Here is a 13,762-nt window from a genome sequence, read left to right on the forward strand (position 1 = left end):
AATGTGTGCTCGTATATGCATTCATAGATATCTCCCACACACACGCACGCACGCACGCACGCACGCACGCACACACACGTACACATGCAGACATGCTGCCATCAGCCCAGTCACCCTGTTGACTGTTATTGACATGGACAAAGGGAAGGGGGGGGGGTGATCAGACAAAGGAAGACTGAAAGTGTGAAGCAAGAGGGTGAGAGAGAGAGAGAAAGAGAGAGAGAAAGAGAGAGAGAGAGAGAGAGAACTCTATTTACTGGGAGCCATCTGCACTTGGGATGCGAGGCCTTGCTTAGGAAAGAGGTTTTACACTTTGAGTGAGGAGATTAACCCTATCAGCCAACGCAAACACACATACTTGAATGCACAAACATCCACAAAACACACAGACGCATGTATGCACAACACACGCAGTTGAATGAGGTCACATACATATATAGCTTCACACACACACTGGCAACTGCTGATGGCAGGCGAAAAGTTTGTTGGTGACGGGATTATTATTTTTTTTTCCATAATGACAAGACTGGTTTAAGAAAAAAAAAAGTCTTAATCTCACTGGTATGAGACAGCCTGCCTGCTCAAACACACACACACACACACACACACACACACAAGGACACAAACATGAATGCTTTCCACAGAGAGAGGGAGATGTCCGGTGTGTTGAGCTGAACGGCTTAGCGCTTTTTCTCCACTAAGTGAGACGTGAGCACACACACACACACACACACACACACACACACACACACACACACACACACACACACACACACACACACACACACACACACACACACACACACAGCCGCCACTCAACTACAAATCAACATACTTTTACACATCATCCAAACACAAAAAGCGGTGCTTTGCCTAAACTTTTTTTTCCGTCTGCGATGGAGCCGGCAGATGAGGATGAGGAACAACCTGGAGACTTTCACTATTTAAAATGACACACGACATAAACAAGGAGGCATGCGAGAGAGTCGAGACATACAAGCTCCTCTCAGACACACACACACACAAACACAAAACACTGCAGCTTGTCCTACATACTGTACCTCAGTTTGTGTGTGTTATGCGTGTGTGTGTGTGTGTGTGCCTACAGGCTCCCCAGAGGCCTGAATCAGGTCCTTTCCTCTGGCTTCAAAACCAGAGCATTCACGCTCGGTTGATTACAATTCGCGAATGCACACACACAGTGAACGATCAATGCAGAGCTCAAAGGCAGTCCACCTCTCACTCTTTCTATTTCACATCCTTCACTCTTGCCTTTTCAAATCCCTCCGCCGTCCTTGGACTCTGACTGGTCTGTCCTTGCGTTTTTTTTTTTTTTCTTGGACGCTGCCACTCAGCCAGTTAGTCAGCAAACCGAGTTTCGGCGCCGCGTCCCTGATGTGCCCTAGCGCTTTCTGTCAGAAGCCACCGTAGCCTTGAGGGAATAGGTTAGCAGTGGGATGAAGGTAGAAGGAGGAGCAGTGCAGAGATAGACCGAGAGTTTGCTGCAAAAACAGGGAGGAGGGAAAGAAACGTGCGCAGAGAGGAAGAGCAGAAGAAAAAGTGTGCTCCTGTGTTTTTTTTACCCCCCGTGACAGCTGTCTCACCGTCACCCCAACAGGTGCTATTAGCCCCTGGCACTCCCCCTCTCTCCCTCTTTCTCTCTGTCTCTCACTCTCATCTCTCCCTCCAGCCCCCTCTCCCTCAACAATGACAGAGGCTTTTAAGCCAAAGAGCTCTGACAAGTGAGAGGGAACAACAAATGGCAGTGTCGCCTGTTCTCTTTCCATTGCACTCCCTCTCTGTCTCCATCTCCTAGTTATTATTTTTATTTATTAACAGGGCTGCAGTTATTGTCCCCAGTGACAGGCCGGGGCCACTTTAACTATTAATAAAAAGCCAAGAGGCTCTTTCATTGTGCGGCGGATGGCGAAATGGGAGGAAATGGGCAGGAGGGGTGGAGAGGGGAGAAAAGGGGAGAAGAGAAGAGGAGTTCCTGTAGCTTTTAGTGAGATGTTGATTGATGTGGTGAAGATTGTGAGGAATGAACCCACACTGTCACCCTTGATAAACTAGAAACACGCACCCTCAACAGAGGACACCAACACTTGCACACACACACAAAACTTTAGTTAAAAGATCTGTTTGGACCTCCTGAAACCTTGACCTCACATAAATGTCCTCCTCCCTCTCCTGCATTAGCCTCATCATGGGTGTTGGCACATTAAAATACTTCCAAATGCCAAGTGCATTTCCTTGTATTCTCCGGTAATATGAAACATGGCCGCCATTACCTGACGCTGGACAACAATAACAGCGTTCCTGATGCAAATCAATTCTTGACCGGCTCTTTCCACTCCCCCCGCGTTCAAGGCTTCATTTTCTTCAGCAGATGGAAATGCACCTGATTTTATGTTCTGTAATATTTCAAGAGCTTTTCATACAATCCGCCTGACAGTTGGATGGAAACATAGCGAGCATCTACTACTGCTAATTGAGGCCAAAAATCACATAATAAAGGAGGACAGCACAACACTTTCCATGAAAATCAGAGAAGCTACTCCCTGTTCTTCTGACGCTTTAGGATGTGTGTGTGTGTGTGTTGTGTGAGGTAAGCGGGTGGAGTTTGGTGCCCACGCAGGGGTGTGGGCCTCATATTTGCAGGGTGGGGTGTCGGGAGCTGGGGGCGAGGGAGGACACCCGCCTCCCCCCTTGACAAAACTGAAGGGGTGAGGAAATGAGCAGAATAAGGGGAGAGAGGAAGTGTAAGTGTTGCACAGGGCGGTTAAGGTGTGTGTGTGTTCATGTTAACCGCTTGAAATACAGTTTTCCCCTTTATTTTCCCAATATGTAGCTTTAAGGTTGGAAAAAACGTCGCTTATATATTCTGTATCAGCTTGTTCCAGCTCCTTATTAAAGCCTTATGATGTTTACACTGAGTGAAAAATTAAAGCCCTGTATTCTAGATGTCTTGTGCAGTTTTTTTCCACACATTTCCTCAAATTCATAGTATCTCTGAAAACTTTGAAATCAGGCCAGCAGACAGGCCGGAGAGGTTCAAGGGCTTTTAAAAACCATCATCATGTTTTGACTCTCCGTGCGGGCCGTACGACTGTGAATCCCGCTGTAGTATTTTCATGCGAAAACACATTAATTCGTCCGTGGGTGACGTTCGCAGTCCGGCCCCGCGCGGCTGAGAGGGATTCTGGGAAAAGCAGAGGGGGGAAAGCGCTGACAATAACTCTGGAATCGTCGGCTATTATCTTGGCTCATTGGCTCAAACGGAGTCAAGCTGCTGCCCTGCAGCCGAGCCAAAACAACCCCGTCCACCTGCCGAGAGAGGGAGAGAGAAACACTGTGTGCATGTGTGTGTGCGTGTGTGTTAGAGCGAGCCCCCATCCGGCTTTTGGATCCACAGTGAGCTTTTGGTTCAGAAGCTGCTGGAGAGAGAGAGAGAGAGAGAGAGAGAGGTGGTAGGAGACTCAACTTCAGTCCAGCTCGCTGCGACCAACCTCACAAACAATACCATCTCACTCTCTCTCTCTCACTTTCTATTTTTCACTCAGACGTTTTGCCCTGAGTCACCACAAGCGGCCAGCTCTATTTTTCCTATTATCTCATATTTGTGAAGCCTGGAGACCTTTAGAGGAAAAGGGAGGGAGGAATGGTGAGTGGGATGAGGAGGAGGAGGAGGAGGAGGAGGGGGGTTTGTGGAAAGGCAGAGAGAGCGAGAAAGAGACAGGAGGAAAAGAGTGAGAGAGAGAGAGAGAGCCTGGGCCCTCGGGTGCACAACAAAGGGACCTCTGTGCCAGCGCCAGGCCCAGCCGGGCTCAGAGGAGGGTGGAGGATGAAGGAGGAGAACGAAGACAAGGAGGAGGAGGAGGGCCCACAGGAAAGGGCCCTGGCTTGGGACCCGTGGCCGGCCCTTATATCCCGAAAAACAGGCTCCACATTGACTTGGGCCTTGGCAGACGCGGGGAAGGCTCCAGCTACTCTCCCCCTCTTTCCTTCTCCGTTCTCCTCCTCCACCCTCCTAAACTGAGCAGGGGTCAGCATTGAATAAGCAATTATACAAGCACTGGTGGAGTTTGTCTAAGACTGCCACCCTGAACACTGAAGTATTGAGATGGAAGGAAGGAGTAAGAGGGAGAGAGAGTGAGGGAGCAGAGATGTGTGGCGGCTTCTGTGGTGGAAACACATTCGCTGGCGGCCATGACGGAGACAGAAAGAGAAGGTTTACACGTGATCTAAAGAGTAGATCAGAACCAGATTAAGGTGAATGACTACAACCTTAAACTGAACTACAGTCCACACGTGAACATACCTGGATTACTCAGGATATTGTTTATATCATACACCTCAAGAGGGATGTTTCAAGGTAAACAACAGGCATCAGTGAGGCCTGTCCATATTATTTGGACCGTAAATGCACTATACTAAGTTTTTCCTCTTAATCTGGGTGAGACAAAGAAAAAGTGGAGCCTGTTTCAGGCTGCAAACACACCTGCACACACACCCACACTTGCATGAAAACAGCTTACTCAGTACAGTGCCAAGCTGTGCTAAACTATGCCACATCACCTGTCTTAATACTTCACCTAATGCAGCAGCGTTCACTGGTTTAATGAATACTTGATGTAGTTTTAACAAGCTGCTTCATTTAGAAAAAAAAAGGCAAAAGGGGAAAAAGTGGTGTTACTATTTAAATAACATGAGGTATCTGAAGTCTCTCAGTAGTGGAATCTTACATGTTGTACAGACTGGATCTTCTACATTATGAAGATGTTCAAAGGAACTTCAGAAAAGCAGAATTTGGAATACGCCTCCTCACTTATTTACACCCTCTTGATACTGCCTCGCAGTCTGGCTATTCCCCTCGCGCTGACGGCACCGACATCCTCTATTACGAAATGATGATGTTGATATTTTGATGATCAATTCATGTCTGGTTGAGCTGGGCCATGTGTCTGGACACATTTTCATCGATTCCTTCTAAAGGCGGTCCAATCGTTCCAAAGCAAAAGGGGGGGCCGTGCCAAGATTACGGGCAGTCTCTCGTCAAATTAAAAAAAAAACAAAAAAAACACAGGGGCAGTATATGGCGGCTTGAGAGGAGGAAGACATGGTGAGGGAGATGTATCAAAAAGCTTTTTGTCCAAGCCCACCTCGCACCACCACCTCCGCAAGGTTAGCAGCTAACAGTACCAATTACTGGCTTGTTGTTGGGGAGGACAGCGCTTGGCAACAGTTGCTGTGGTGGCCGGGCCTCTGTGTAAACACTAAAATCCCTCTCCTCCTCATCTCCACCCTCCTCCTTACTTTCTAGCTCCCTCCCAGTGCTCCCCGTCTCCCAGTGAAGCAGAGGAGGTGTGTATGTATATGTATGTATATGCATATGTGTGTGTGCGTATTCTCAGTCCCTGGTCGGTCTCAACATCCACAGTGACTTTTAATTCAGAAGCTGCTCCAACTTTAGTTATTAATAAACACCCAGACCACTAGGCAGGCTGGGGGGGGGGGGGGCACACTCACACACACACACAAAGGGGAAGTATCTGGCACACACACTCACACGCAGAGCTACATAACATCAGCTTCTGAGAGTTAAGAGGCTGTTATTCACCTTGCAAAGTAAGTTAAGTTTTTGGGTGAAGCGACAAGGGACATATGGTCCTCCCCTAAAGTGCTGTGACAATCACAGACGCGTCTATAAACACATTTTGGGGCGACACACCTGTTAACAGAAAAGCGCACGCGCACACACACACACACACACACACACATCACTTGCCAAAACACCTAAAGACTAACCATCTATTTAAAGGCAGACGAAGTTTTAGGAAAAAGCTTAAAAAAAAAGGACAAATTAGCTTTTTTCCTCTCCTGTGAATGTGAGGAAAAATATAAAAAGGACTTAAACTCACACAAAACAACAGATGTAGTCAGCTCTTTTTTTCAGGCTAATATTAAGGGTTGTATGGACGTATAGCAACATGTTTCCATTAAATGTGACGTTCTAAGAATAGGCCACAGCACATAAAGCGAAAATTTACAAGGGTGTCAGTCAACAATTTAATAAATTGAAAATCCATTTATCTGAATACAGAGTTCTGCCCTTCACTCCACTGCCTTTCCCTAACAGATGGTGTTGTGGGTGCTTATGTCCAATTTGATTTGAACCAAACCCTCAGCCAATTTTTACACTGGCATGAAATCTCAGCGAGCCAGATCCACACACTGGCAGTCAGAAATAGCAGCGGAGAGGGCGCGACATTGTGAAAGAACGATGAAGGGCAAAATCTGGAGCGACATTCGAGAAAGTCGCAGAAAAAGTTTCCTTGTTGTTTGCATTTTGCTCGTGTGCTGTTTTTTTCTCCTTCCCTGTTCTTTCTCTCTCCCCTCCTCTGCATGTTGTTTTTGTGCCAAGCTGGAGGAATTAGCGATGCTATCTTAATGCTGTGTTTTTGCGGGAGACAGAGAAACGTTCCTTTCACACACACAGACACACCATTTTCCCAATTGCCTCTGTGACCTCCATTATCATTAAATGGTGTTTGATAGCATCTAGACATTTGAATCCACTGTGGACTAATTCAGCTCGGCCCCTGATAGCCGCTGCCACTGCACCTTATTAGGGACAAGCTATGGGACCAAACACTGATCCCATTTTCATTTTACTGCCTCATACTTTAGGGCTGAACAGACCAAGTGTCAACTGTGGTACTGATAACCACCAAATACGGCTGCTAATTGCCTGGTTAACAAACAGAGCCTCATGAGGGACTTTTGAATAGATAATAGAGGTGCACGTACGACAATGGTTCACACTGAACTTAAAACTCAATGTATGCACTGAGGATCCTTTGAAAAGCTGCTCTGACAAGTATATTGTATGCAGCTGCTACTGTCAGGGGAAAACCCTGTATCTCCTGCATGCAAACTTTTCAAAAAGCAAGAGGAGTCAGCGCCTTTTTTACATGATCTGATATGCGTTGAGACCGTCTCATAAGCCAAAGAGGTCAAAGAGTTTTCTCAGCCAATAGACTCATGATGTAATCTACCAACCAAACCATGAAAATCACTTAAATTAGGTTTTCAGCGACGATTTCAGAGTTATGCGCAGATCCAAATGTATAATTTACTGACTCTTGAAATCAAAACTTTCAACGGCCTGTGAATCAACCAATCGGGCGAGCCAAAAAAGAAGCGTGCAAATTCTGCTCTCTCAACCTGATGTCAGAGTGAGGAGAGGGTTAAACAGTCAGGGCCGGCGCTCTCTTAATGCATGCACATCTCCCCTGTCAAAAGCATCCCGCTGAAGTAGGCCAAGGCATGTGTATCGGTGTGCAACTGTGTGTGCGTATGTGTGTCGTACACAGTGGCTCGGGCTGCAGTAATGGAAAATGACACTTGCAATCTGTCTCGTGGCAATAACCCCTCTTCAGTGCTCTTGTCTCCACTCCACACACACACACACGATCGCGCACACGCACGCGCACACACTCGATGTCTCTGTCACCGTAGCAGCCCCCGGGCCGTCCTTGTCACCGCACAGCTTTATTGCATCACTTTAACATGACAACAAAAGAAGACATTGTGCATCGGGTCTGCCGCGTACAGGAGGGGAACGGACCCGCGCATTAACTACGCGAGAGACAGACGGAGAGCGCGTGCACGCGCACGCACACACACACTCACAGTGCAGCATCTTCTCTTGTGAGTCGTGACATTTTTCGTCTGCCTGTCAAAGCAATGACAGAGAGACAGACAGAGCAGCAAGACTCTCCTGACACAGTGATGTTGCTTTGCATGTTGGAAGCCTTTTCAAACAAGGCTGAGCTGTGACTTTAACCTCTCCTCCGCTTGTCTGTGTGTGTGTGTGTGTGTGTGTGTGTGTGTATTTGTGCATGTGAGACTGATGGGTAAAGACTGTTATTTCTGATGCTATCATAGTTTTGGCCCCGTGTTGGCTGTTTGATTGACAGTTGGCTTGGCTTTAGAGTGGCTTTGCTTCGCCGGACGGCGGAGGCGGGACCCGCCTATTCCAGTTAACGCGGACGCTGTTGACAAGCACAAACAGACACACACGCACACACTTCTCCCTCTGTTTATGCGTCTGTTTGAGTCTTGATATCCGTCTCTGTCTCTTTTTGTCCTTCCTCTCTATGTGTGAATGTTTGTTCCATCTGTGCGTTGATCGGCCTGAGACAGAGCGCGTTGTAAAGTCTTAAGAATAGCCCACATTGTCCTGTGTGCTGCTCAAAGATAGGGCGACAGACATGTGAGAACCATTAGACCAATGGCAACAACAGTCCAAACAGCACTGGAATGCTCTGCTGACTAGCATGTGTGTGTTTGTGTGCCTGACCTGTCGGGGCCCTACGAGCCATTGTGCTCCAATTATTTGCTCAAGTCGGCGTCTCTTCCTCTAAATCTTTTTCTACTCCCCTATTTTCCTGGCGAGATCACATCGCTTTCAGATGAAGAAAAAAAAAAGGTTTGATTGGTTAACGAGATTTCCCTCGTCAATAACGGCTGATGCTGCTGGTTAGGTCACATTAGATCATTTAGCCATCTGTGGCCAACAAATAGGAAGGGAAGAAATTGGATGATGGTGACAGGACATACTGCAGCGACAATGAATTAATCATTTTGCTTTCAAAATATCTATGTGTATCAATGAAAATACACTTGACTGGTTTCCACTATTTTTAAAAAGTGAACCACTATCTGATGCCAAAGTTCAGTTCACCTGCCACAACACAACAACAACACACACACTGTGTAAACAGTTGTCCTCTGTGGCTCTGGAGGGAATGACCCTGATGATGTGACGGTGATGTCGTCAGGGTTATCTCAGGCTGGGCTTCACATTCTATTGGGCAGCATTATGGGAAACATAGGATCAAGTGTTTCTGGGACTGAGGATTAAAGTCTCGGCCATCGCTACATCGATTTGTTCAAAATCTCTTGCGAGTTCCCCAAAATTTGTCATTTAGTAAATGCGCCGGCCAGTAGTCGTGTAGAGTAAATAAGCACTTTCAAATATGCTGTTACATGCCCACTTACTGGTTAGTCATACAGATTCAAGATCAAAATGGCTTTAACTGAGTGGAGAGGTGCCAACTGGAGCTCAAAACAGCTCAAAAGTGCAGTCAGCACATTCTAATTCAATATGTTCTAAGTCTAAATTTGATTTGCATTTCTACCAAAACACTAATTAAAAGATAAATGCTCACAACACTGGAAAAATTTATAGTATACAGTAAGTAATTAATGATTAGGATGTTTATCAAATCATGCTTTTTTTTTATTAAATCAATCCTGTGTTAATCTGATAATTCATATCTTTATTAGAGCTGATACATACTGATGTATGTAGACTCTATAGATAAATGTCACAATTTTTGGGGATTTCAGCTCCAGTCAGACACAGTTCCATGCATCAGTACTTCTTTTCTTCCTAAACAGTCCTGTCGGTCTTCGACCCTCTCGTCCTCCTTCTCCCCCCACCGTTCCTCCGAAAAGACATCCATGACTGTTTGAGTGGGCTAATTGTCTTAACAACGTCTGGCTCAGAAGAGACTGGAGACTACAGTGGGGTCAGATAACCTTGGCCATAACCTCGTTAGTGTAATTGAACAAACCAACAAAACGGACGAGGAGGGCGTGATCTGCAGTTAACTGGAGCAAAATCCAGCTCGGTTAGCGGCCGGCGTCCGCCTGTGTTTTCACATAGTAAACGGACACCGGGTGGGGGGGGGCTGGACAGAGGGCTCAATGTTAGAGAGTGTGTTGGGTGTGTGTGCTTTTTCGGGTGTAAGAGTGTGTCAGACAAACCGACATGACCGAACAAACAAGTGTCCAGTGTCTTAGTGTGGATGGCTCCTTGAACCAGCATCACAAGACTGTCTAGTGTGAAGCTTGCAAACAAACATGAGTACATGAGTTCAATTTGAGAGAGAGAGAGAGAGAGAGGGAGAGACCGAGAGGGAGAGAGATAAAGATAGAATGGAATGTTTCCCCCGATGCTTCGTGTCTATGAATGTCTTAGTGTATAAAATGAACCCAGATAGCATCACCGCCACTCCGAAGCCCACTACCCACCATCTGACACACACACAGACAGGAAGCCTGCAACTCAACCCACATCTAAAGCAGCCTTAAATAGCACGATTACACACCACTTACACACCGCCGATCATTGATATTCATAGTTAATCATCATTTTACTCACAAATTTCAACAACAGGCATTCACATTCTAAATTTAAGAAAACGGTCGGGCGAAAAAGGACTGTGAGCGTAGGAAGGGAGCCTGTGCCAAAGTGACGGTGACGCATGCGGACACACAAGCACACACGCAGATCATGAAGGCTGAAGTTTTATCGGAGCACTTTAAAATCAAGCAGGTGACAGGTGTCTGCGCACACCTGTGCGCGTGCATGGTCTACAGACAGGGCAGGACGGATGCTTTGGAGGACAAAGAGGAACAAGTGAGGGTGTCCTCACACCTCACTTGTTCCTCTTTGGGACAGAGGGTGAAGGTGCAGAGGTAGAAATCATGCGTTGCTTAGGAATGGAGAGTTTCACCAACAACACGGTTACAGACCAAGCTAATATAAAGAAGCCTTATTCAGGGTTTGCTCACTGAATATGGAAGCAAATCCATCATTGTCCATTAGAGAAAACATCAATAAAAACCTAGTTTTTATTGTATTTCAGGCCTTTACATCACAGAAGGAAGCAGTTGATTATTGCAGGAAAAACAGATTTTTGGGCAAATATGGCTGTAAATGAATGTGTGGTACAAGAAGCTTATTATCCTTTTGACCTGTAGTGTAGACTGTATGTTCAGTATTTAGATCCCACTGTTGCTCTGGACGGCAGGCAGGCAAGCACTGCAGCAAATACATTACATTTACACTTGCAACAAAAATGCTAAATTTGGCGCATTCATCAATCAACTCAATTCAGTTTTGTTATAAAGGTATTTATTCCTGACAAGCAAAATAATTAGACTTCTGAGCTCTGACTGAAAGTGAAAGCCTTTTCATTTAAAACTGGAAAAGTGGAGTCTCTCCATTTCAACTGCTGCAAACGTGCTACTCTAGTATAGGCCCAAAAAAAATGGATCCTACATGTCCCATGATGCAACTAAATAGCGTCTTTCATTAGGCCCCTTTAAATAATGGACTCTAATGTCTAGGTGAGTGTATAGCGACTCTGACTATGTATGAATGCTTATTGTAGTATCATGTCATAATGCCCCTTTTATAGCCACTGACTGTGATGTTTTGGAAAGGCTACAGAAACACACACCTGGGTTACAGACAAGACTGGCGTACAGCAGCTGATTTGCTTTGTCGGTATTACAATGAGCCAAGAGGCCCCGTGTTTGTGTGTGTGTGTGTGTGTACATGTGCACGTCGCCCTGTGTGTGCGCGCTTGCATCTGAGTGTGCGTATGTTTGGATGTTTGAATGTGTGTGCGTGTGTGTAGGTGACAGCTCCAGCCCCAAACTGACTGGCATCTGGCGGTGGCAGTTGTTTTAACAGCTGAGCTGACAGCATTAATCCGAACGCACCCAAATCAAAAGGAGACAACACCTGTTCACTGCTCCTGAGCCCAGCCGAGGAGGAGACGGGGGAGGGAGGGGGGGAGGGAGAGAGGGAGAGAGGCGCGGAGCGAAGTATGAATGGAGGCAGGGAGTGAAAGAGATGGAGGGGGAGTGATTAGAAGCAGGTGGAGAGAGTGGCAGTGACAAAGGGAGGTAGGAGGGGAAGTATGGAGGGAAGGTGGCAGAGAGGAGAAACAGAAGCGAGGATGGGGCGAGGATGGAAAGCATGGGATGAGAGGGAGAAACGAGAGAGAGGAGGGAAGGATGAGGTAGGAGAAAAGGAGGGAAGGGGGAACGATGAGAGCGGGCACGCTGCCAGGCAACACACACACGGCACTCTTTCCCCTGAGCGAAGCGGAAAGGGGCAGTGGGCCAAACGAGGAGGGAGGGGTGAAAACAGAGGGAAGGGAGGGGAGAGGTGAATGGATGGATAGAGAGATCCCACAGGGAGGGAGAGAGAAGGACGGCTGGGGGGGAGGAGGGATGAGGGGGGGCAGACAGAGAAGTACAGCAGCGATCCGTCCAGAGGAGCAGAGTCAGAGCTCTGACATGAGTGGCTGGTGATGGCCACTCTGCTGGCCAAGCAGCGGCGAAGGAAAAGAATGCAGCGGGAGTGGGGGGGGTGTAGAGGGGCTGATGGGGGATGCTTGTCTCCCAACATCTGGCTCATATAAGGGCGGGCTGCGCTGCGGGCTCGGGGTCGCGACCCCTGAGGCTGAGAACACAGACACAACCACTTCATCTGCAGGACCCGCCCTCTGACCAGGCAGCCAAGGGTTAATTAATATAGACCCCATGGCTTCAAAGACTGACACAGTGACTGGCTGACGGAGCGGCTGAGTGACTGGCTCTCTAGCTGACTGAATTCATGTCTGAGTAGCTACAAGACGGAGTAGCTGAGTGGCTGACGTCCTGGCAAGCTCGCCGGCGCACTGTAGGACTGGCTTCTTGGTGAGCTGACTGGCTGACATATTGAAAGACTGAGTGACTGAGTAACTAGCCGACTGACTTGTTGCGCTCTGAGTGACTGCGGCGCTAAAGCTACACAACAATATGTGCACCACCTCGATATCTGTCTTGCAAGAGGAAGCGGAAACAGCATGGGTGGCGATTACGTGGATTGTTGGCACGCGTCCATTCGCTATCCCTGATGCATCTTGGGTGGCTGTGGCCAGGTCAGGCAGGCTGGCGCGTTCGTCATCATGAGCGGGGCGACATACTGTACATGCGTGTTTTCGTTGCCGCTGCCATCTTACAAGAGCTATGCAGTGGTACACACAAGCCCCACGCCTCCACTCAGGCTGTTAAAGCCCCCTTACATTCATGGCAGGCCTTAAATCCTGCACTGGACGCCGCTGACATGGGTGATAGAGGACTAGCTCCGATGCTTTCACATGTGTGTTGGAGCTGAGATGTAAAATTGTGCTAAGCAGATTGTGCTACTTTGTACACAAGCCTACATGGATTATACAGATGAAAATGGGGTGCAGTTTCTATCATACAGCATGCATTAACATGCAGTATGTGGCATTTAACTAACTTGCCTATGCACACACTATATAAGCACAGCATATATTGTATGTACACACACTGAATCTCTTGCAAAACAGTCACAGCTAATAAGCTCTAACATAGATTTTACTTAAGTCTATTTAAAGTACATGATAGCCTGCAGTAAGCTTATATGCTGCCATCAAATTGTAGATGTGCACCTACAGTGTAGGACCTGTTTATATAGGTCACATTTACACATAAGCAAATGCATGCATACAGAAAATATGTGCTGTACATGCACACACGCTTCACCACAGGTAAAGTCAATCTCACATTTATCTGGAAGTGCCGAGAAAATTTGCTTGAATGAGATTATCTTGCTGTGCCTGGTGTCACAGTTTTATCAGCCTGGTTGATTTGCTTATGTCTTACTAATTCAAATATCATCTCTTTGAAGCTCCATCGCCTGTAATGGTTTCTGGTTCCTCTGTGAATATCGATTCGTGGAGCAAAGATTAACGTATGAGAAACTAACTAACTTAGAGGGTGTTTAAGTAGGTGCACAGAAGGTCAGTCGAACGTGCAAAAATGTTGAAATTTGTCCACAGGCAAGCGTGCATTTCATATAAGGAATAATGTTTCAAATAATGAA

The 13,762-nt window shown here is 46.9% G+C and overlaps 1 protein-coding gene across 7 annotated transcripts in view; it reads right to left on the reverse strand.

Annotated features, from left to right (window-relative positions):
* sox5 (SRY-box transcription factor 5) overlaps nucleotides 1-13,762 on the reverse strand; it is a 233,655-nt gene that overhangs the window by 47,610 nt on the left and 172,283 nt on the right. The window lies entirely within an intron of this gene.

Source organism: Chelmon rostratus, chromosome 22 (genome assembly GCF_017976325.1).
Source record: "Chelmon rostratus isolate fCheRos1 chromosome 22, fCheRos1.pri, whole genome shotgun sequence".
In the NCBI taxonomy this organism is placed as follows: domain Eukaryota; kingdom Metazoa; phylum Chordata; class Actinopteri; order Chaetodontiformes; family Chaetodontidae; genus Chelmon; species Chelmon rostratus.